This window comes from Ceratotherium simum, chromosome 11 (genome assembly GCF_057802395.1).
Source record: "Ceratotherium simum simum isolate JZ-2026a chromosome 11, ASM5780239v1, whole genome shotgun sequence".
Classification (NCBI taxonomy): Eukaryota; Metazoa; Chordata; class Mammalia; order Perissodactyla; family Rhinocerotidae; genus Ceratotherium; species Ceratotherium simum.
Genome location: NC_141910.1, coordinates 26,827,950 through 26,851,910, shown reverse-complemented (window position 1 = coordinate 26,851,910; position 23,961 = coordinate 26,827,950). Strand labels below are relative to the sequence as shown.

Here is a 23,961-nt window from a genome sequence, read left to right as displayed (position 1 = left end):
GGCACAAAATCATTTTAATTAGGTGGTAGCGGCTGTAACTCATTCAACTTTGGCATTAATTCTTCTTGTCCCATCAAAGAACTTCTGGGCCTTACTATAAGACAGTATGAGTGAGGAATAAAGCTGCTCAGTGGAGAGTAAATCACTCTTGTGTCTCAGCTTCACTTATAACGTGTTGACATGTCGACAGTAGGTTAGAGTGTACAACCAGGTAAAATTTGCTCAGAATATTCAGAAAATCTGTAACAATCTTTGTACATAACTTTTCCCAGGTAGACAATATATCTTGTCTACCTGAAAAATGGCTAGGCAAATTTTACTACGCTGACCTTCAAACGTCAAATAACGTTAGCGTTAGTACTCACTCTGGAGGCTATTTTCTTTGCACCTAGCAAACTTACGAACTATGTTAACCTCTGGATGTAGGAGAACTAGATTTCAGTGCCAGGCCCTCTTTATCTCTCTCTCTCTGCCATTTCCTCTCCCCGTCCATTTAAATGACAGTTTCTCGTCATGGGGCCTATAAATCCTTTCTAGGTTCTAGTTCAGAACAGACGTCACAGGGCAACCTCCCTCTGACCTTTCCTGAGAAAGGTCCTTTGTTTACTCGAACTGACTTTTAAGAAGAAGGCCAAGGGAGGTTAATCATACCCCAGGTTACATAAGACAAGATTCATTGTTAAAAAACTTTCTCCTCAGTTTGACAGGGAACACAGAAATGAGATGACATCAAAGGCCCAGAGAGCACGCAGGTAACTCCAACACTCAGAAGATGGTTCTGCCTGACCCAAGTGCTCACCGATACTGTGGTCTCACTATATATATCTGAGTTATCTGCAAGCCCTTCCATTTTCAAGGAACATCACTCTATTTTCAAACCTGGTTCCTACTAGAAATAGCACCTAAGAGTGAGTTGATCTTTCTCAACCAATTCAGAAGAGTACATAAGGAAGAGTTCCACTGATGTTGCTCCCAGTCCCGAGCCCCTCCACAGCATTCCCAAGGCCTAGATGATCCCCACATTTCACTCTGCCCTGCTAGAGAAAAAGGGCAGCTAGTGGCATGGCACATGGCACATAAGAAATTTAGGAAACCAATGCATAGTGAATATCTCCCATGGAATAGGCATTGCCTTCCAATCATCCCATGAAGCTTTACCACATGACTCCTCAACACTGGGAGGCTTTGAGATAGCACCCACACCCTGGGCTTTGCCCCCAAGGATACTGATGCAACTGGTTATGTAGTCAACACATATTTGTCATTATCATCATTATTATTAACATCACTACGTAAAGTAAATTAACCAATCAGAGTGAAAAAAGTGAATCTGTCACTAGCTTTAACTGGAAATTCCTAAAATATACAGAAAGATATATAGATAGTTCTGTGACTTAGAGGATAATGACTTGTAGGAAACCTGACCGTAAATATCTTCAAGTTCTGGGGAAGCTTAGTGAATAAACCAGATTATTCTGAATAATAGGCAAAAATGTAGTAGTGGGAAGAAAGAGAAAATTGAATTCAATGTGCAAGCCAAGTGAAAGTTAAGGCAAAGTCTCTGAGTGACACAGGAGAAATGTGGCTTGGCTTCCTTGAGAAGCCACATGGACGGTAAAGAAGGTGGTAATGAGAGAAAAATCCAGAATAACATATAAAACAAGCTACTTTGCTACTGATTTTTGAATAGGGAAAAAGAAATTGTTTTCTAGAGTCCACAAACCAATTCTCATTTCATAATTTCCTAATTCTGTTTGGATTAAGAGACCAAACCATGTCTCTTAGGAGCAGAATAATTTCTACAGTGTGTTAACAATAAATCTTGCTGTATTTAAAAAAAAATAATTAAAAAAAAAATCAGCTTATGCACCAGATTACCAAGATTCAGAGAACCTCAGGAGTCAGGAGGAAAAAGGTGGGGTTGATCTCAAGCTTGGCAATGGCTATTGTGAGGAGGGCAATTTGATCTACTCAAATGTCTCTTTGAATCAAGCTTCTATTTTCTCTCTACTCTCATTTTCACTTTTGCCTTTTAATGTTGCCTGAATCTATTCCAAGTGTCCTTTGCCATGGCAACACCTGCAGGTGAAGGCCCAGCTTCTCACTGCCAGCCTTGCCAGTGATGAAGAGGCAACTAATCACTGCACAAGGAGAGGAGTGCAATCTCCAAGACACCCAGGAACAATTTGAGTACGAGGGTGTCCCTGAAGCACCCTCTTCTCACAGGTGTTTAACCTGTTTAGCCATATACCAGGAAAAGGGAAAGTAAACAAAGACCTTTTCTTTCCCTGTTGTTTGCATTTTATCACTCATCTCCCCAAGACCGGTGCATTCTCTAAATTCATATTAACAGCCCCAAGGTGTCAAAGTTATTTCAGCAGCATGTCACAGGGCCCCAACAGTGGAGAAGGAGCTCTCTGCTTGCTCTCCTCCTACACCTCCAAGCCCAAGAGGATCTGAGGCCAGCGCAATGCTCTCCCTTAGATGCCAAGTGACAATGGCTGGGGCCAAGATGTATGACATCCCTGCCTTCCAGGCCTCTGCCAATCATTCCTGATTTCTGAAAGACTCTTATTCAGAGACGTTTTCAGTCAAATCACCTATGCTTCTTATTCATGCCGTCAGTAAAAATAGAACGCTATCCACTTCTGTTTGATGTTACAGCCTTTCAATTCAAGCTTTTAAAGCACTTCATGAACCTTGTCTGGGTGCCGAGTACTACCCTTCTCCCCTTCTCGCAATGGTCAAACAGGCACACAAGAGTCAAGAACCTGACCCAATGTCTGCCTCAAATGAGTCAACACCAAGTCTAGAAAGAGCCCTCAAGAGCCCTGAAGAGTGATGTTTCAACCACACACTTTCCCAGCCTCTCTTCGTTGGTTATTATTTCTACAAAGCTTTATCTACCTTGGCAGGTCAAGGTGACCACAGGTGGCAAACTAGTATTGTTACCTGTAGAGACTTTTTGCAAAGTGTTTGGTGTGATTTAAACTCTGTGTAAACTTGCTGTTTCTTTTCATTTACAAAGTTGACACATTATTCTCTAAAGTTTGCAATAAATGGGCCTGACTCTTACCCTGATTGGGCAAGACAATCACAGGACTTGAGCTTTATGTAAGGCCTGAAAGTCTAAACTCACTGCATAAAATCTCTATGTCCAATTGTTCTGCTTTCAGGAAGTCCCTTCTAGGAACATAGCTATCGGTGACATTATATTCATTCCTCCACCAAATGTCAAATCAAAACTTTCAAGAGGAAGTTTTGCTTTGGAAACTTCTGGAGTCAAAGGTCAGAAGGTTAGCAGCAGGCAATTGACAATCATCAGTTTGATGAATCATCTTGATGGCCCAAAGAATGTTCCCAGGAGCCACTGACTCCTCTCCAGTCTATACTCAGTGCCCATGAAATCAGTTTGACTACCTTCTCCCAGCTTCCTTGAAGAGCAAATTCCCTTTTTAGTTGTTAGGATCATTTTCTGTTACTCAAGGATTGATTCTCTATGGGTTTTCAGATCTTGCTTTAAAAATCCATGATTCAGTCCTAATCACTGGTCCTGTCAGTTCTGCCTCCTAAATATCTCACAAATCTATCTCCTAATCTCTAACCCACTGCCCCCTTAAACAAGTCCTCCCTTGCAATTATATATGACCTATGCTAGACTTTAATCTCGAGGGCAAAGATTTTTGCCCATTTTCTGCACTAATGTCATTCAAGCACTGAGAACAGTTTCTGGTACATAGTAAACACACACAAAATATAGGTTAAACAAATGAATGAATAAACTAATAGAATTTCAGAAATGAAGAGTGAGTGAGTGAACTAACAGACAATTTCAATACTCTTAAAGCCAGACTCCCAGCCCCCAGCCTCATAACCCTCCTCTCTAATCTCCACATCAAGGCCAGAAAACAACTTCTAATGGAGCATATCATTCCATCCCTTAAAGTCTCTCAGTAACTTTTTATCCACTATAAGCTAAAATCCACACCCAACAAATAAGGCTACTCAGGATCTGTCCCCTGCCTCATTTCTAGCTTTCTATCACTCTCGCCATGTACAACATGGATTAACTATGGTGAGACACTTCAGTCGCAAACCCACCATTCTCTTTCACCTTTGCTCCCTAGCATGCTGTCCTCTCTGATCCCTTAGCCTGTGCTGTTTACCTGTCACTCTCTCTCTTACTTTAGGACTCATGTTAATATCACTTCTTCTGACATTTCCTGGCCAGTTCATGCTTTCTCCTCTGAGTTCCCATAGTTATAGGATTACATGCATATCTTCCCAAAAGACTCTGAGCCTTCTTTCATTCTGATATAATCCACATACAGCACAATGTCTGCAACATAGCAGATGCCCAATAAATCATCAATGCATTATTAAATGAGCCTTTGGCACCACCATAAGAAACTCAATGAATTTGGAATTAAAAATTATTTGAAAAATTCTCTAACCCAAACTTTAGACTCCTGTCCTGCCACTTCTTAGCTTTGATACTTTGGGCAAGTTACTTAATGTCTTTGCTTTAGTCTCTTCACTTGTAAAATGGGGATTATAGTATCTCCCTCATAATGTTGTGATAAGTATCTAATGGATTAATACATTGCTTAGAAAACTTCCTGGCCCATAGTAATCTTTCAAAAGATGCTTATTATTTAGGAGGAGGAGGAATTAGGGAGGAAGAGATAAGACACAGAGTCTTATATAGTTTAAAGATTAAATTGCTGACTTAAGGACACACTAATTAGTGATATAACTAAGACTATAATTAAAGTTTCCAAACCCCTCCTGTACAGTATGACCACTGCTATATGATGCTAGTTCCCAGATGAATTATGAACACATCTAATTTGAGATAAAGATATAAACATATTCTTTCGTGTTAAAGACAATTTAAATTTTGAATTTAAAATTTTAGTGTCCTAGTTTATGTATTTATGCTATGTATATTAAGTACAAAAAGAGAAATTAAAAATAATGAGCTTGAAAAATATATATACATAGAAGTTCCAGTATTTTCTCACCATCAATGGATCATCTTGCACTCCCCACTTAGGAGATGCCTGGTATTTTTCACATAGAATTGTAGTTTGATTTTCACATGTCTGCTTCTCATTCTAGATTGTCAACTAGTTGAGGACAAGAACAGAGACTTAACCAAGACTTGTAAATCTTTGGACTTAAGTGGAATTGCCTGACATCATATGAGCACTTAAGAAATATACAATGGGTATTTTTTGTATTCAATACAAATCTGCCATTAGGGTAGATGTAAGAAAGGGTAGTAGTGTGGAAATTTGAGCTGATTCCAAAAGTCCCTAGTTGAAATTTAAATTCATGCCTCCCTATTTCCCAGAGTTCCAACTATAGTGACTTATACATAAAAGATGCCCAAGTGAATATGGTTGATCTCTACATCTTAGGGGAATCTACACACGGGAATTCTTTTTCTAGAAACTTGATTGATAGGATTTTAGATTAAAAGATGAAGATGACCAAAGTGGAAGTTTGGGAATTATTCGAATGTTGCTCTATACAAGCAGAGCCCACTGTCCAGAGCTATCAGCTCTTGCATTAAAAATCTTAATCCAAGAAGACATCAGTCATATAGAAAAACCACAGCTAATTTCACCAAACACAGCTACTAATAGTTAATATTTATCCTGTTGGAAAGAATTTCAGTCCACCATTTTAGCTACACTAATACTGATAGATTAAAGATACAATACACCAAAGTATTTCCTTGGTAAACAGACAAGGACTTGCAAGTCTTTAACCACAAGCCATAATTCCTTTAAATTTCTACAAGCCAGATTTCCATCCAGCTGTCTAGGACTGAAAGTTAAATGTTCAAAACTGGAGGTTTAGTTCAGTAATTGCTTAACTTTTCATTGCAATGCCTCTTCGTGGATGTAAAATGAATGGATTTTGCTTTAAAAAATAAATACTTCTTTTTTCTGTTTTGTTAACTGTAATTATTTTTGTGTCAGAAATATAATTGTACTCCGTATTGAAAGCTAACCCAGTGGGGAAATAATTTTGCACAATTACAGAAAGTTTTAATAAAAGACTGATAAGTAAAGTTTTGAATTTTTAATGCATTCTGCAGGCGGTTGAGTGCCTTTTGCCATCTCTGTCACTTATCATTAAAGCTGTGTGAAAGGGAGGCCTACCTGTTATACTTGACTTGATTGGCAAAAGTATACCCTGAGAAATAAAAGTGAAACAGACAAAAGTCAAAATGAAAAAAAAAATTAAAAACACTCACAGTTTCATAGCTAATTTAACATTAATGCCTCCCCTTTACCCACAAAAATTTCTTTGTATTTAATATTCTGTTCTTACCTACTTATTAGCCTACCATTGTGAGTGTTAAATTCCTGTATAACATACAGCAATAATTCATTTCTATAAAAGCACATCCCATTTCCAGGGTGTGCTTTTTGGCTTAATTTGAAAAAATTACCCTCGTTTGACAGAGAAAACACTTTTAAACATGCATAACCTACACATTCATGTGCAAGCGAAATCCAAAGAGTGTAATCTATCTAAGCTCTCTGTGATGAAGTCATCATGAGAGCCATCCTGTGAGCTGCACTGAATTTGCTCTGAGGCTACAATGTGAAGTCTTCCTACTGGTATATCATTCTAATGTCTGTTTGTTTACCCTAGATTCTGCCAGACCCTAAACAACCCACCGAGATCTTTTTCAGTATCTTCCAGTTGGTGTCCAATGAGCATCAACAGCCTGTGTTCTATTGCACTGTCCACAGCCTGGGAGGTCTCAGGGCTGTGGATTCAGCCCCCACTGCCCTTTTCAAAATGGCATGGACAGTCTCGTGGCAAACATCAAACTGTCACTTGGTTTCATGTATCTGTTGCCTAATATGTTTATTTTGGATCAGACTGATTTGCCAGCATATGCTCAAGATAAAATGTTCAAATGTTGCAAAGAGGGATTTTCAAATTATGATCCTGAGCGCTTTTTTTTCCCCTATCCACTTACATGTAATCTAAAAATAAATACCCAGGCTCCACCAGGATGTGACAACTTCAGCAAACAAAATTGAAAATAGCTGCCTTACAATAGTCTCTCCCTCCAAATGAAACAGGGGAAAATATACCTTTAGAGAAAAATACAGCGCCTGTTAAGGAACAGACGAGCTACTCACAGCAGGTTTGTGAAGAGAGGCACAAGGACATAAACAGCTCAGGATGGGTATCAAGCAAGGAAAAAACCAGCCAGCAATCGCTGTGCTGAATCCCGGAAGGGGCACGGGGAAGTGGTCACAGGTGATTGTCATGTGTGATAATTATTATTACTGTACACCTGCTCCTCCGCACTAATTAACTTTGGATATGCAAATCAATCCTATTGCATCATGCCCCTGCTCTCCTCCCCTACAGATAAGAAGATGTTCAGCTGCTGGATTTAATTAGGATAATGAACGCCAGGCCCACGGTGGCTTGGCAGGGGAGGTGAGGGGGAAGCTGTGACTGACCTTTTCTCCCAAAACGTTGACATTTTCTAAGGCTTCTGAGCACTCGAAGTCACCTCCATGGCTGGGATATTGATAGGAGCGGATTGATGAGGTGTCATTAGAGGAGAGACGCCGTGGCCCCAGTGTTTGCTGGGAGAATACAGCAGGTGTTCTGACAAGGACACACACCATCACTGTTATTTGCCAAACAATTCTCTTGATTCACTAAAGTCAAGCATGCCAGCATTTCTTTATAAAAGAAAACAAGGCTGTTTTTCATAACTACCCAGAGGAGAGGTCATCACTAAATTGCATTTCTGAATTACTTTTCATTTCACAACAATATATTAAAAAGGTTTCTATTATTCCTCTCCCCTTACATCCTCCTTCCCACTGCACCCCTTCAATTTCCCACCAGCCCACCCTGCCCAGAAGCCTCGTGGTGTGTAAGCTGAAAACGTTACGTGATGGTAAGTTAAAAAGGGTTAAGTTTGTTCATATTAATCCGTATAATTCCATTCCTATAACATAAAGTAAGACAAGGGCGTCTGTAACTAAATGGAAAGAGAGGACAGAGCAGCGTCTTCTTGTTTGGATATCTGCTCTGCTTGTTTATCAAAAAATTGTTTTCAATTACGTATATATATATCTAAAAGCCTTATTTGAATTTCAAATTCAATGATAGGCATACAAAATAATACCAAGGAATATAGACTGTAATACGATTCTGTTTTCCTCTCTCTCTTTGATCATTTACTCGGCTTTAACTTTTTAGCCATCTGTGTGTAGAGCCTTTCCTGTATTTTCCATTCTGACAATGGATTTTTATGGAGTAATAATACCACATTAGAGCTCTCTTTTTTTCCTACTCTCTTCTTAATGTGTTAAATTATAATAGAAGAATAACTTTAGGAAACTAGCCAATTTCACAGGAGGTGAAATAAAAGCCGCTGGGTGTAGCTGAGAAATCAAGCTGATCAGAGCCCAACAAGAAGGCGATGTTACAGTCCTATTTCTAAAGTAAAGCAAAAAGGTTTCAAAAATTAACAAGGATTTAGAGAAGAAAGGGGGGATCATTCTGTTTCTATCATCTTGATAGGTTGCACATTGCATGAGGTTTCTTGTAAGAAATCAGAATTCTGTAATAGGGTCCTTTTTCTTTTTGTATCCAAGAGATGGTCTGCTACTCTTCCTTTGAAAAATCTCATTAATAACATAGGGTAAGTATTGTAAATACTGCAAAATATCCAAATGATATGTTGGGAGGCTGGAGATATTTAAACCGATCTTTTCTCCAGTATTTTTAAAAATCAGGTAGTCAAACCTGGAACTCCAACATAATGTAGAATCTAGTCATCTAATATAAAGGAAAATAACAAGTCCAAGGAAAACTGCTGTCTTTTTTCCTATGAAGTGTTACAAAGTCTTGAAATTAAGTAATCAGTGTTTGTGTCTCTTATAGCGAGATAGTTGCTTGAATGCTATAGGTTACAGCTGGTTGCAATATTCTTTATTTTCTGATCATATTCCTTTCATAATGAGGTTTCGACATATAGTAACAGCTAACATTTGGCAAGGTACAGCTTTAGAGATTCCACACATGGACTATTAGCATGGAGCCGAATGTGTCATATAAAATGGGGGTGAACACCATAAGTTTGCTTGTGTGTGTGTGTTTTCTTTCTTTTTCCAGATCAATCATTTGGCCATTTGCTTATTAATCACTATTTTACTTAGACTGTCTCTGCAATTACTAGTATCCGTTCTTCTTTTTCTCTCAAGCATTTCTTTTCAGCTCTGCACCTTCGGTCATAAAGCTCCCACAGCTGTATCTAGAACCATTTTGAGTAGCTGTCTCCTTCTTTCTTCAATATTCATTTCTCTGTGAAAGCCTGTGCAGCTGATTTCATTAAGAATATTTGCAAGTATGTTGGCATTTTTATTACAATCCTTATTTGTTGTCGGTCTCAGCACTAGAGAATAAGAGCCATTGACCCAAGAACCAGGACTCAGCATCTTTGGGAAAGCAGTGTCTGACTGTGGAGGGGAGAAGAGCAGGGAAGTTTAAGGCTCCTTTCTTCCCTGGCTACAGACAATTCTAGACCCAGATCCCTTAGAACCGGGGCATCAGCTCTTTCACCCGTCGGAGTGCTTGGTGCCCAAGGGAGAAAGCGTCAGCGTCACCCCCACCTCACTGCACGAAATTATAGTCGAGGTTCACATCCAGAGAACAGACCTAATTAAGTCAGAATTTAAGGAATTAGCATTCAAAAGTCTTACTCCCAAGTCACATACTTCCAACATTAATTTGGAAGGTACATTTAAACTCTTCATACCTGAGTTTCTCAGTCTGTTTGATCTTGCTGGCTGTGTGTCCTTGGACAAGTTCTTTTCTTGACTTCTCTTAACCTGAGGTTCATCATTTCGTTTATACAAAGAAGATAATAATAGTACCTCATAGAGTTTTGGTGAAGATTAAATGAGATAATGATTTATATGTGATTCACAGTGCTCATCTCTTAATAAATGTAAGAGATATTGCCCGTGTGTCCGATAACATAGTAATAGTATATACTATATATATAATGATTCCACTAATTAGTGTTATTTCTCAGAGCTGCTTACATAGTATATATATCTCATCAGGGAATTGTGAGGATTTTTAAACTATTGTTTGTAAAATCCTTTTGCACCTCTATTTGGGCATAGCACATTGTATATTTCTGTCAGAATAGGAGAAATAAATACTTATTTATACATAAGCATCCTCTCTTTTTCCTACCAAAAAGATCATAATGGGTAGAAGGCTGGATACAAATAGAAAAACGGAATACTAAGTCCCTGTGATCTTTGCACATTCACTTTGTCGGAATTTAAGGGCATATATCTTAAATTCTTCAATTTGAGACCATATCTACCGAACTTCATGAATAGAAATCTATGAGTATTCTCGACACTTATTATATATAATTTAAGCTCAGTAATACAAGCTATTGATTGTTTGCTTTGATTTTTATTTTCACTATCTGACCAAATAAAGCAGAAACAGATAGCTTTTCTGACTTACACTATTTTAAGCTATAAATACATTGCCCACTTTTGAGCCTATGTAGTTCATCTGAAATCTGTCACATGATAAAATTATACCTTCCATATTTTAAGGTGGAGACAGCATGGATTAGACTTAGGGTCAGAAGAACTGGGATCTCATCCTGGCTTAGCTCTGAACATACCATGTGACCTCTTATAAATCACTTCACCGTGTTGAATCTCAACTTTCTTATCTATGAAGTAAGTTAGACAACTTCTCAATATTTAGTGTGCAGACTAATCACCTAGAGATTTTGATAAAAGGAAGAGTCTGACCAGCAGGTCTGGGGTGGGGCCAGAGATTCGGCATTTCTACCAAGCCTGCAGGTGATGCCGGTGCTGCTGGTCCACAGACTACACTTTGAGTAGCAAAGTACTGGATAAATCCTTGGACAAATGCTGTATAATCTGAGGTTTCCATAAGATTACTCATGAGAAAGCATGTCATGAGGAAAGCATGTCATGATGGCCCCAAACAGGGATCAAGCACAGACAATCACTAACATGGGTATCGCACTTTACAGTTATCAAAGTGTGTTCACATCCATTTAGTCGTCACAGTATTTCTGAGAGGAACCTAAACTCAGAAAAGTTGAATCACTGGCCCAAGATCAGAGTCATATTGTCAATATGTGGCAAAACCCAGGGTCAAATGCAGAGCCTCATCTCCAACTAGCCGTGCTCACGCATCACCATGTCTTCCAGGGCTACCTTTGTGTTAACAGGCCCCAAATGCATGAAGCCAAAGAAGACCTAACAGCCTAATTTAGTTTCATTACACAACCATATATTTATATATTTATTTAAAGTTACCTAAATATTGATAAAATCTAGTGTTTACCTGTTAGAGCCAACTTAAGACTTCTTTCACTTCTTTCCATTATTTTTATGCTGCACCCTATTCATCAAGTACAGAAAAGCCTCTCAGGCCAGCATGTGCATTTCCAGTTTCAATTGCTACAGTACATGAGTTCTAGATCTTAAAGGCCAAAAAGCATCTATTTGACTAAAGAGCTATAAGGCAGCCATAAAAATTATGGATCACAGAAATAAGCAATTAGTGTTATCTTCAATTGCTTTATTGGCAGTATTCACTCGTTAGAATAGAGGCAGCCGTAAAACAGATTGCAACATACTGTATAACAGCATATGGGATTTTACATTATAATGCTATTCTCTGCCAAGAAGTCATATTTTCATTTGAATGCATGGAACAGATTATCACAGGGTTTCCAGCATTAGAAGTGGATGACCCTCACTTTTTTTGTAGTTCTTGTTAAAGTCAATTCTTGAAGTTATGACTAAATCAAAATAAGTGCAGTGGTGAACACGGCTGTGTTACGTGCCTGCATTCTGGGCCATTGGAGACCGGGCATGGCATGGAGCTACAGCAGATAATAAAGTCAATCTCTAACGTGGTGGATAGAAGGAGAGTTGAGGGTTTGCCAGTCTTCCAAACCAGTTGGCATCAATTCTGGAGGAAGCTGCACACCCGCCCATCTCATCACAGCTGAAGTACCACAAAAGACACCATGAGCACAGGAGATAGAAATAAAACAATAGGAATAATAATGTGAAAAAGAACGGGATCTTGATTTAGCATTGGGAGATGTCTTCTTGACATCTACTCTGCCATTTTTACAGAACGTGTGTGTGAGCAAGTTTATATATTGCAGATAATGTGTATGTTTTAGGCCTTCAAATCCACACGCCCTGGAACATGTTTCAATAGGCCAGCCTCTCAGGAATCACCCAGAGGCCTAGAGTTTAATAGTTTCTCCATCCTCTCACACATTTTACAAGTTTCAATATGGCACACCTGGAAAGAGGGCTAAACGCCCACTCTGTTTCAGCAGTTCAAGTTGGAAAAAGAGTAGGGAAAAGTACATCTAACGGATTCTCTTTCCAAGATCAGCCTGTGATATAGCAAATGAAAGGCAGGATTGCTGAAAAGGAAGCTTGTGTGGTTTCAAATTAGGAGTCATATTGTTGCACTCACAGTTGATCAAATAAATATTAATCACCAAATGTATTTATGTCACTTCTCACGCAATTGCAATATATTTCAAATGTGTTTTTAAATGGTGGATAAAACACACTGGGAGGGCAAAAAAAAAATCTCGTTTTATAGAACCTCAGATACTAAAGAACTAGAGGCATATGTAGTAATTTACTAGAACAAAGGAGTGTGTTTGAATTAGTTTCTGTGTGTTTTCTGCTCTTTATTTAGACCTAGTAAAATCCAAATAATTCGATAAAAATCTTTAGAATCTATGTACAATGATATGTTAAAAGTAAACTTTAACCTTAAGTAATATTTCAATGAATTAGTGTATTCACAAGTAATTTTTCTAGTTTTCAGTATGCAAAAATTATAAAATTATAAGGATTTTTCTACAATTAAATTTTTTTATAATTTTGGGGAAAAGTTATGCTAAATGATTCCAAAGGCAGTAATAATGCAAGACAAAGTATAACAGAGCTGCTCCTTTCTATATCCCTTGGTTACTTGGAGTAACATCAATTTCAGTCCTCAATTTCCACATTTCTGTTTAAGGACTTTTCTTTTTCTTCACAAAATGATTTGGTGAAAAGAGTAATTAGACTAAAAACGCAGGCATTTTGCAACCTAATCTTGCCTATGCTATTTACCAGCCCCTATGACTTGGATATATCAATACACTGTTTAAATTCTGCTTCAGCTGTCATGGATTTATTTGTAAAGTTGCATGATGACCATAATACCTACAGCCTCCTTCCAAATTGAGCTTGAAAAAAATTTTTTAAGTATTTCTCAGTGGTTAGAGTAATTTCTCATGAATGACTACCTTGTCTTATTTTTAGAGAGGAAAGCTGGTGGTTTTCCAGGATCCAAACAAGCGGGCTCCTTTAAAAACTTGAAATGGAAACAGGAACCAAGACAGTGGCTAGTTTATACTTTGAGAAAATGCATGCTAACAGATTGAGGGTGTTCCACCAATGTATAACATACAGTAAAACATCTGCCTTTTGGTTCAACAGTATTTTCCTCAATTTTCTAAATTTGGCTGCTCTTGTGGCCCTGGCCTTCTGATTGAGGAGACCTTATTATACAGAAATGTTGAGAAGCAAGCTGCTCCTTGGGTTTATAAGGTAGCAAACTCAAGAGACTGTGTATTTTTATTTTTTATTTATTTATTTTTTGTGTGTGAGGAAGATCAGCCCTGTGCTAACATCTACCAATCCTCCTCTATTTTTTGCTGAGGAAGACTGGCCCTGGGCTAACATCCGTGCCCATCTTCCTCCACTTTACATGGGACGCCGCCACAGCATTGCTTAACAAGTGGTGCGTTGGTGCACGCCCAGGATCCCAACTGGCGAACCCCAGGCCGCGGCAGCAGAGAGCGCGCACTTAACCGCTTGCGCCACTGGGCTGGCCCCGAGACTACGTATTTTTAAATGTCAATGGGTATAGGAGTGTGTGTGTGTCTGTGTGTGTGTGTTTCACCAAAGAGGGTCTCACCAAGTCAGACAACAGTGACACCAAAAGCTAATGGAGAAAATGCTTTTTTTACATATTTATCTTCCCATGCGGTAGTGTTACTTAATTCAGCATTGTTCAGAACAAACCAACAATAAATAGTATCTTGCTATATAATGACTAGGTTTTCCTTTCTTGCAATACAGTAAAGCATTTAAAAAAAAAAAAAACCGACAGGCATTTCAAATAGCCTCTGCTTTGCTGCAAAAATAGACTGTGACGAGAGTAACTCTTCCAATCAATTATGCAGCATGGTTTTAAGTGAGGAAAAATTTCAACATACGTATCACTTCAAAATATATACAGCACATATCTATATGTACAAACTGCGTAAATTTTGAAGGGATACGAAGCATATATTTTGCTACACCAAAGCTCTGACTGTTAAATTGATTGCAGAAAAACTATAATTTCTTTTGCTGAAAAACCCGAGCAATATGAATCTTACTGGGATTATTTAAACTCAGTGGTGTGTGTACACATCTATATGTATGTGGGTATAAACAACCGGATTTCTAGAAATTCCCTTCAGTAGGCTCAAAAGCAACTCCTCGGTAACTAAAATATTGCTCTGAAATTGTCTCATTTAAGAGTGACGATAGTAAATGAACATACTTCAAATTCCACAGTCTACACACGTGGATTTTAAACGCGTTCTGCGTGGTGGGGTTCACTTAATGTTGTTCACTCCCCTTATATAGATACAGTGTTCATTAATGGTCTCCCTTAAGCGCACCCTTTGAAAAGAATGATCTGCTACGTTAGCCAGAGCAATATGACTTAGTCTTTTACATATATATTTTTTTTCTTTTTTTTTTCATTTTGGCTGAATTCAGGAATAAGTCTGTGGACTAAAAGAATCGATCTGTCACAGAGCAACAGATTGCAGTTAGAGACTGCCAACAAATCACAAGCAACAGTAGGTAATGACTAATTGTAACAGGAATGAGGGAACAGAGGCTGGAGATTGTTTCAGAAAAGGTAACTGAAAAAATAATCTTTCCCAAATGAAATCAAACATTATTGTTTTGGTAAATTTGTTATTGCTAAATAACAAGCATAGCACCTTCGCTCCTCTCAATATTTCCTGGTGATGCTGATCAATTTGACAACTTCTAAGAGATTTGTGTATTTTCCATCACAGGTTGCCTTTTCTGTACCTTTATTTCTATTAATACTATTCTATGAGGCACTTTTGAGGTTTCTCAATGAATTATTATTTTAACACACTCTTTGGAGTATAACCTAAGACATACAGGAAACCTTAACTATGACTCTCATGTTGTGGTAATGAGTATACAACATGATTTAAAGAAAAAAAAAAAAGGAAAGGGATTTATGAAGATTTACAAGGTCCAAGAAATAGAATGGTAAGAACAATCATATCCATCTCTTTTATTGATTAGAATGTTGCAATTTTTAATTATCTATTTAATCTTACTTCCTCAGATCTTCATGATACTTTTTTCTAATTATCAACGTACACAAATATAAATTTATTTATAACCGAAACTTAACCTTCTAAAACTTAGCCTATGAAATTACTGGGAGCTTGAGATGCTTAAAGGAATTAAACTCTACATTAAGGTTCCAATGCTTTGGGGATGTTCTGTTAAGTTTTGCTTCACTGCAATGTAGATCAATAAGATTTTCTGTGTAGTTGAAACACAAGAATTTTGTGGCTCCCTGCAGTAACTGTAGAGATGAAAAAGCATATTGGGTCAAATGTAATATCATATTTTTAAAGGTCAGTTATTTTGTTTAAACTTACATATTTAGATTTTTTTTTTTTTAGATTTGTGTGTGTGTGTGTGTGTGAGGAATATCAGCCCTGAGCTAACATCCAATGCCAATCCTCCTCTTTTTTCTGAGGAAGACTGGCCCTGAGCTAACATCCATGCCCATCTTCCTCTACTTGATATGGGATGCCGCCACAGCATGGCTTGACAAGCAGTGATTTGGTGTGCACCCGAGATCCGAACAGGCAAACCCTGGGCCGCTGCAGCGGAGCACACGCACTTAACCACTTGCACCACTGGGCTGGCCCCTAAACTCATATATTTAATTTCAACCAATATAATGTGGCAAGATTGCCTATATGCCTATTCCAAATATAAAAATAATGATTTCCTTAATGCGATGATGTAGGCTAGTTACCCCAATCTTTAGCAATGCAACCCATGTTATCTCACTGATATTTTAATTCCTAAATTCTCTGCTTTCTACAACATACTAAACATCAGAATCCATGTCTTTTTAATATCTGCATCAAATATTCTTTATCTCCTCATTATTCAAAGAAGAAATAAATAAAGAATGCTAAGGACTGCCCTTCTTTCTTAAATTGACATTGATAGATATCCCCAAACTAGTTTCTCAACCCATTCAACTCTTCCTCTGCTGCAAAAGAGAAGATCAGTTCCAGAATGTCAAGTTAAAACTAGCCATTAAAGTGGTAACAAGGAAAAAAGAAAGAATCATTTGCAGAAATAAGTATCAGAACCAAATTAGATGGGAGGAGGATGAAAAATAATGGTGAATAATGAACTATAGATCATTGAAGCAACATATATGAGGAAAGGGAAGAAGCTAAGGGCAAATGAGATGGCATGAGGGCTGCAGGAACCTTGTGAGAGGGACCAAGAAAAATAAAACTAAGAAGAAAAATTTAAAACCTTGCCAAAGAGAAGTAAACATATCAGAAACCCATAAAACACTAATAGAAAATCAGAATTATACTTGGCTAAATTTTAAATAAATTTTCCCTCTATTTTGTTCTGATTCTTCAGTATTAGTAAATAGCCCAGCCTAAATCCTAGTTGATAGAGGTCATAGGCTTGGAATTTCCCATCATTTCCCAAGGAGCTTGTACACATAATTGATATGTACCTAAACCATTCTTTTGTTTCCAAGTGTCAGGATATTTTTGACAAAAAACATACTTCAACATCTTGATGATTTAAAGTCTGCTAAAGTTATTTATATTTATCCTCCCAAGGAGTGAACTGCAGACAACTTCATGTTCCAGATTTCAACACAAGTGCATCAATCTCCAATTATCACCTATATCCAAACACAGTGCAAGGACCTGGCCACTGGACAGTGGTGATCCACTCTGGCCAGCATTTACATCTCAGGTGATGACAAAGATACTGTCATTAGGGACTGCTAGCACAAAAAGCCAAATACTGGTGTTATAGACAGTACCCAGTTCACTAGGTACGACGGAAACACCACCAGTGATTTTCGAGGACTGATGAAACACCACGTGAGGTGGATTCATTCAATCGTTCGATCATTTATTTATTCTTTCATTCAATAAATATTTATCAAACACCTACCCACCATGTTCGAGGTACTATACAGTCCTATAGCCTTGATGTCTTCACATCGTAATATCACACTTATATTGGTGAAAATAACCCAGTTGCAACAATTACAATTATGAAACTGGAATTACCACCTCTTTTCCCATGGTTCTGATTACTCCTGGACTTTCACGCGGTCATGTTCATAACTACTTGATATATTTGAGTAATTTCAGGTGGATCCTTCTGCTCATACGTCACTACTTCATTAATAGTCAAGATGTAACATGAGCTTACATGAAGCATTGCTCTCTTAAAATAAAAATATTCCTGGATATATTTCACCTTAATGTGAGTGAAATAACCTCTCAACCCCACCACCAAAGGAAAGAAATGCTAGCATGAAAACACTGGAATAGTAGGGATAGAGAGAGGACGGCCCTGAAAAGGGCAGAGGGAGAAAGAGGAAACGGGGATGACACCCTCTACTTCATGATGGTGTCCAGGGCTATCTTCACTTCTGCTCCACGACGCATAAATTAAAACGCTTCAGATTTGAGTGAATTGGTTATTCTTTTTCTTTGTGTTGCCCAAATTGCAAAGTGAGATTTTCCATAATTTCATTCTGTAATTTGATATCTGATCCTTTTAATTCATGATTTTAAAGATTTTAACCAAAATGAAGGATCTCCACTTTTGTTTTCTGTCTCCAAACAACTCCTAGTGTTACCAAGATACAGGCCCAGATTATGCACTGTCCTAGGTATGCCCTTCTCTCCATTTTCTCTAGGTTCACTATTATTCTTTTGAAGTGTTTTTAACCAGAACTGTATATTCTATTATATATAGATTCAAGTTCATATATACAAATATATATCTCATGTTCCCAATATACATTAAAATCACTATTAATAATACACCCACAAAAATGTATTCCTCATAAAATTAACTTAAAGCAATTCTAAGAGTTTGATCAACATCATCATTCCACGTTAAAGTAAATAGTAACTAATATACTTTCTATCCATGATAAGTCAACTATAAGCACAATTTGTGGCAGATTTTGGCTAATAAACTCCAAAATAACAAATACTTAGCAAAAACTTGATTATAGTAATTATTTGTTGTAAATTAAGACTTAGCATTGTAGCCATTTTTATTTCCTAAAATGAGCTTATTTGTAAATGTTAGTAGTTGATTAAATAATTGTTTAAAAAATGATCGTTCCTTTGGAAGTCTCATGTAAAAACGAAATAAAACAAACAAAACCTCAAATTTAATTACTCGAGGCCAAAATTTGAACTTTCCTTCAAGTTGTATAGATTGAGACAAGCTCATGGCATAATTGAGCATTTCCTGGGAAAAAATACCCAACTAACACCTACTTGTTCTTCACCATCTCAAAATCATAGCTGGTGATTTCAAACCACAGGGAAAAGTGGGTGATTGCCTCTGGGTTGCTACTGAGAACAATTCTCACAGTATTCTTAGGTTTCCCCTCCCTTTTCCAGAGGGGATAGTGGCTCTTGAACCAAATTTTGTATGCACGTTTACATAACAGTAAATCCAACTTCTCCACTCTAAGGCGCCCTCCTTAGCCACCGCGACCTCGGTTCCTGCAGGTGACAGTATGGCTTTCTGCTGATTTATTAAAAATCTCCCATTTTATGGCTCCTGTGTACTCTCTGGAGTGTGATCATGTGACCAATATAATGACAATCTGTCTCCCTGCTAACATTTCTCTACTTTGGTTATTTGTTTGATAAAGTGAGGAGCTTCCCTTTTGTTGCCCTTCATCAGAGCTTAATGTCTTTACTTTGGGATCAATATACTTTATGAATAATTTTATTTCCTTCTATTTTTATGGTCTTTTCTCCTCATTATCATACTGAGTTTATTAGCTGGTGCTGTCAGTATCTTTACCCTGTCATATGTTCCTGAGGTACAGTAAATATCACTTGTGTTGTAATTAATATGCACACCCTCTGCAGTAATTAAAGTACAGACCCCTTCAACCAGCTGAGCTTCCTACACTAATTCCACCTTATCTTCATAATGAACTTATTGTAATCTGAAACTACTACTGAATATTGTTCAGTAAGGCTAGAAGAATGAAATCTAACGAGATGCAATAATATTTGTGAACATGTTAATATAAAAAATGAATTTAATTAGTCTAAATCTAATTAAATTTCCCATACAATTAAAAGCCTCCCCTTCCTTCCATTTTTTAAAAACTAACTAATGCCGCATTATTGCCCTTTCAGTTATTCCTACAAAGAAGCAGACTGGACAAACGTTTTTTTTCCCCTAAGATACATACAGCAAAACCTATGGGGACCAGAAATTAGATAGTGACATAGCAAGGAAATGGCTGAGTCCCTTGGAGGAACCACTATCTGCAATAAATGACTTGCAAGAGTTGGGACAAATCAGAAATCCAACTTTTCTAAAAGAGAAAAACTGGAGCAAAATAGTTTATCAAACCAATCTGTGAATCAAAAAAGGTTTTTAAAATATCTAATACCATATGTACATTGCAAGTTCCACTAAGTCACAGTCCCTGTCCCCAAGGAGCTTATATTTTAATGAAAGAAATACATATTTCAATTTAGCAAATATTTACTGGGCATTTTCTAGCAATAACACATACAATGGATGACATAGAATTTCTAAGCAGGATGAAAAAGGAAAAGTCTAGCACTAAGCTTATACCTTGATAGACAGGAGAGAGAACATCCAGGGCAGGACACTAGCTGTTGCTGCACATATTCAGTTTTGCTGGAGAAAAGAGTCTGCGTAAGTTAGGAAAAAATAGACACAAAAGACTAAATCAAGATACATAATTGGCACAAAGGACAAACATGGTGAGGAACTGCATGCACATTTAATATTACACTTACATTGTCAGGAAATATTTCAACCAGGAATGTGAGTTTGTGCAAATGCAAACCCACAATAGGCAGAGAGCTGGCAGACGAGCCTGAAAATTGAGTGAAGGGTCAGGCATGACCACAACAGTGCCAGTAAAGGGGATTACTTCAAGTTGGAAAGAAGTTACCAGAAGGGTAGAACTCTGTTAATTCTTCACAGTAATGACTTGGATCTTGAAACGAAAGAAATCATTTCCAAAATTGTAGAGTGAACTAAATTAGCAGGCAGCACAGCATTGAGGACTGGTGTACAACACTCACACATATAAATATATTATTTTAAGAATTTAAAAGTGGTTTAGTGGTCAAAACACGTGTCAATTAGGATAACACATTTACTCCTACAATTTTTTTTTCTTGTTTTCCTTAAAACTATCTCTATTTATGAGAGATTTGTAAGACACGCTATATATTGGATTACTGGGAAGGAAGTAACCAAGTGATGTCATCTTTGCAGTAGTAGAATCCAAATTCCACCATTACCTGGCAGCTGTTCTGGCACTCTCTGAACAATGATGGATTGGCTCCCCAAGAAAATCAATGTCTACTCTCCTACTGGACTTGAGATGAATTTAATTGGGCAAGAATAGAGAAGGATTTAGAGCAGCATCCATATAACATTCTCTCTAAAATTATCAGTGGGCTTGCTTTTAGATATGAGATGTCCTTTGGCAACATTGCCTATCCATGCCCCAACTATCACCGCGAACACCACACATTGATTCTTTCACTGCCCTGTCCTCTATTTCACACTGAGCCTCTAGTTTGACGTTGCACTTTTTTTCTTAATGCATTAAGTATATAGAAGTTTTGGAACCTAGGTGCATCTCATGCCATTCCCTAATATAACAAAATGAAGAAAATTTAAATTGTATGTAAGTTATGCCAGTCAGAAGGCAATGAATTTTAAATAGAAACCTGATAATCTAGGAAGTTACCCTAAAAAGCAAACTTCTGAGATCTCTTCATAACATAGAGCTTCAGTGATGAAAACAAATAACATGTTGAGATGTATTGCTAAAGCTATGCATTTCAAATCAAAGGAACTAAAGGAAAGTTAAGCCTTCTCTAGAAGAGTGCTCACTATATTTTAAGGAAGATTTAAATGCACTTCAAAAGGGGAGCATGGAGAAAATGCAATGATACTGATACCAAAAATAAATTACAAAGAAAATCTGGGCTGTTTTGCTGCTAAAAACTAAAACTAAAACTGATGTTGACATCTACCTGATAGTCAATATGTTTCTTAATGTGGATCCTAACCATCAAAAGGGAACCTATGCAGAAGGAAATGTGAAAGAAATGAATAGAGATCCTAAAAGATATCCTTTTAAAATTTCTGAGTGATAAAGTTTCAGTTAGGCTATGCCACTGAAAATCACTAAATCCAGAATGTCAGCCCATTTTTTAGTGAAGGCAAGGCATGTGTGTACCGGTGGGTGTATGTGGGTCTGTGTTTGTATGTGTATGCACTTGTAGACATGAGAAAGCAAAAATTCGAGCTCAGAAAATTAAGTAATGTGAAATTCCCTTCGGTATACTCTTCCAATATATTAACTGAAAATACAATCACTTATGTTAAATTGCATTTGTTTATCTTTAAGCTTTGTGTTCGGTTCACTCTAAGACCTAAACTTAATGCTGAAGAATAGTCTCAAACCGGCAGGAGAAGTTCTAAAAGTTAGCAACAGTGTTGCTCGTAAGTCTGTCTGATTCATTTTTGAAAATTGTTCGCGCGAAGGATGGGCTTGGCTTTGGAGGAAATATTTTGTGACTCGAGACTTATTTTGCATACTCAGCATGGTTTGGGAGCAATGCTAATGTTTATGGATTATTGTACTAACTTAGAAATTATAGTGTAATATTTGTAATTCAATGGAAGCTTTCTTGGAAAGCAGACAACTGGCCTCCTTTCGACATGGCGGGTTGCTTCAACCCCTACAGCAATGATTCCTGGCTCGGTGTGCAGAAGGTGGCGCTCTTCAAATACACAACCCAGACGGTGGTGGCCGGCACTGCAGGCTAGGTGCAGTGCAGGAGCTAAGAGAAGTGCGGTCTGAACAGGCGGCCAGCATGGCCAGTGTGGACCTCCTCCAGGACGGCGAGGGCTTCACGTGGAAGGGCCACGAGCAGCTGAGCCCACGCACCGGGCCACTGCCCTCCCACTCCGGCTTCCTGCCGCATGTGCTGGTTCAGAGCCTGCCATCAGCGCCGTCACGCTCCACGCCGAACGGAGCCACCAGTCGCGGCTTTGGCCTCTTCCACTACCAGCGCAAGAGCCCTGTGTTTGCCAGGTGCACCCTTCACACCCGCGACTCCGGGGCCATGGAGTGACCGCTCTCCCAGATGAAGTCGCTGCACCAGTCTTTCCCGCGCATCTAGAAGCGCCCAGCCTCAGGCAAGAAGTGGGCTCCTAAGGCCAACAGCAAGTGGCACGAGGCCAACATGCAACTGGCGGAGCAGGCCTGCCCCCACGCTGTGGAGATGACGCCCGCTTGGCTGACGATTCCCTCTCGAGCGTCGCGCGCTGCCTCTACTTCGCCAACACGTTCCTTGGAGATGCAGCCCACCACGGGCCCGCCATGCAGCACCAACTTGGGCTCCATATTTGCCTACACTCTACAGGCGCGGACGGCGAGAAGCAGCCAGAGCTGCAGGGGCGGGGAGGCCAGGCTGGGCAAGGACGTGCAGCTGACGCACCGCGCGCCGGTGGTGGCCATCCCCGTGTTGGACGCGCGCATCCGCCCGCTGCCTGAGCTCTACAAGGCCTAGCAGGACCTGGCACAGGCGGCCGACTTGCAGGATGGCCATGCCGCGCTCATCGCTGCTGAGGAGCGGTTCAAGGTGTTCACACTACCCAAGGTGAGCGCCAAAACTAAGTTCAAGCTGAAGGCCCACGAGGGCCGTTGCGTGTGCAAGGTGGCACTGGTCACATTTGCCAGTGAGGCCTGTGAGAACTATGCCAAGACCTGTCTGCCCTGCCTCACCTACCCGGGCGACATCCACATCTTCTTGGTGTCTGGCCTGCGACCCCAGGTGCACTTCTCACATATCCGGAAGGCAAACATCAGCTACATCGCCGCCTGTGTCTTTAACACGCCACAGCCAGGGTTTTTACCTGATTTCCCCATAAGAGTTTGAACACTTCTCCCTAAGTGCCCGGAACATCACAGAGCCACTCGGCTCTCTGGACGTTAGCTGGCCCTGCAATGCCACCCATGCCAGCTATAGGCTCGAGTCGCCCAAGCTGAGCCAGGCTAGTGGACCCTGGGCATCGTCCTGGCCCCATGAAGCCACAGTAGAAGCCCTGATCCTGTCCGCAGCAAGGGTGCTGACACCCCAGAGCAGCCTGAGGTGGTGCTCTAGCCCATGTCTATCAACTCAGCCAGCAGTGGCAACACCACACTGGACACTACGGGGTACGTCACAGTGGCGAATGTGAAGCATTTCCTGGGCTATTCCGAGGAATCTGAGAAGAATCTGAGGAACCTGGCAGAACACGAGGCTCGAGCCTGCACCATCCTGATAAAATGAGGAAGGCCAGAACCACCCCACCACCTCCTGCCCTCCTCAAGCTGGGGTCCAGGGCCCCTTGCTCCTGCCTGGCCTTTCACAATGACCCACACCTG

At 39.2% G+C, this 23,961-nt stretch overlaps 1 pseudogene; it reads left to right on the top strand.

Annotated features, from left to right (window-relative positions):
* Nucleotides 1-180: 180 nt before the first annotated feature.
* On the top strand, nt 181-23,866 carry LOC101407360 (lethal(2) giant larvae protein homolog 1-like; annotated as a pseudogene).
* The last annotated feature ends 95 nt before the right edge of the window (nt 23,867-23,961 follow it).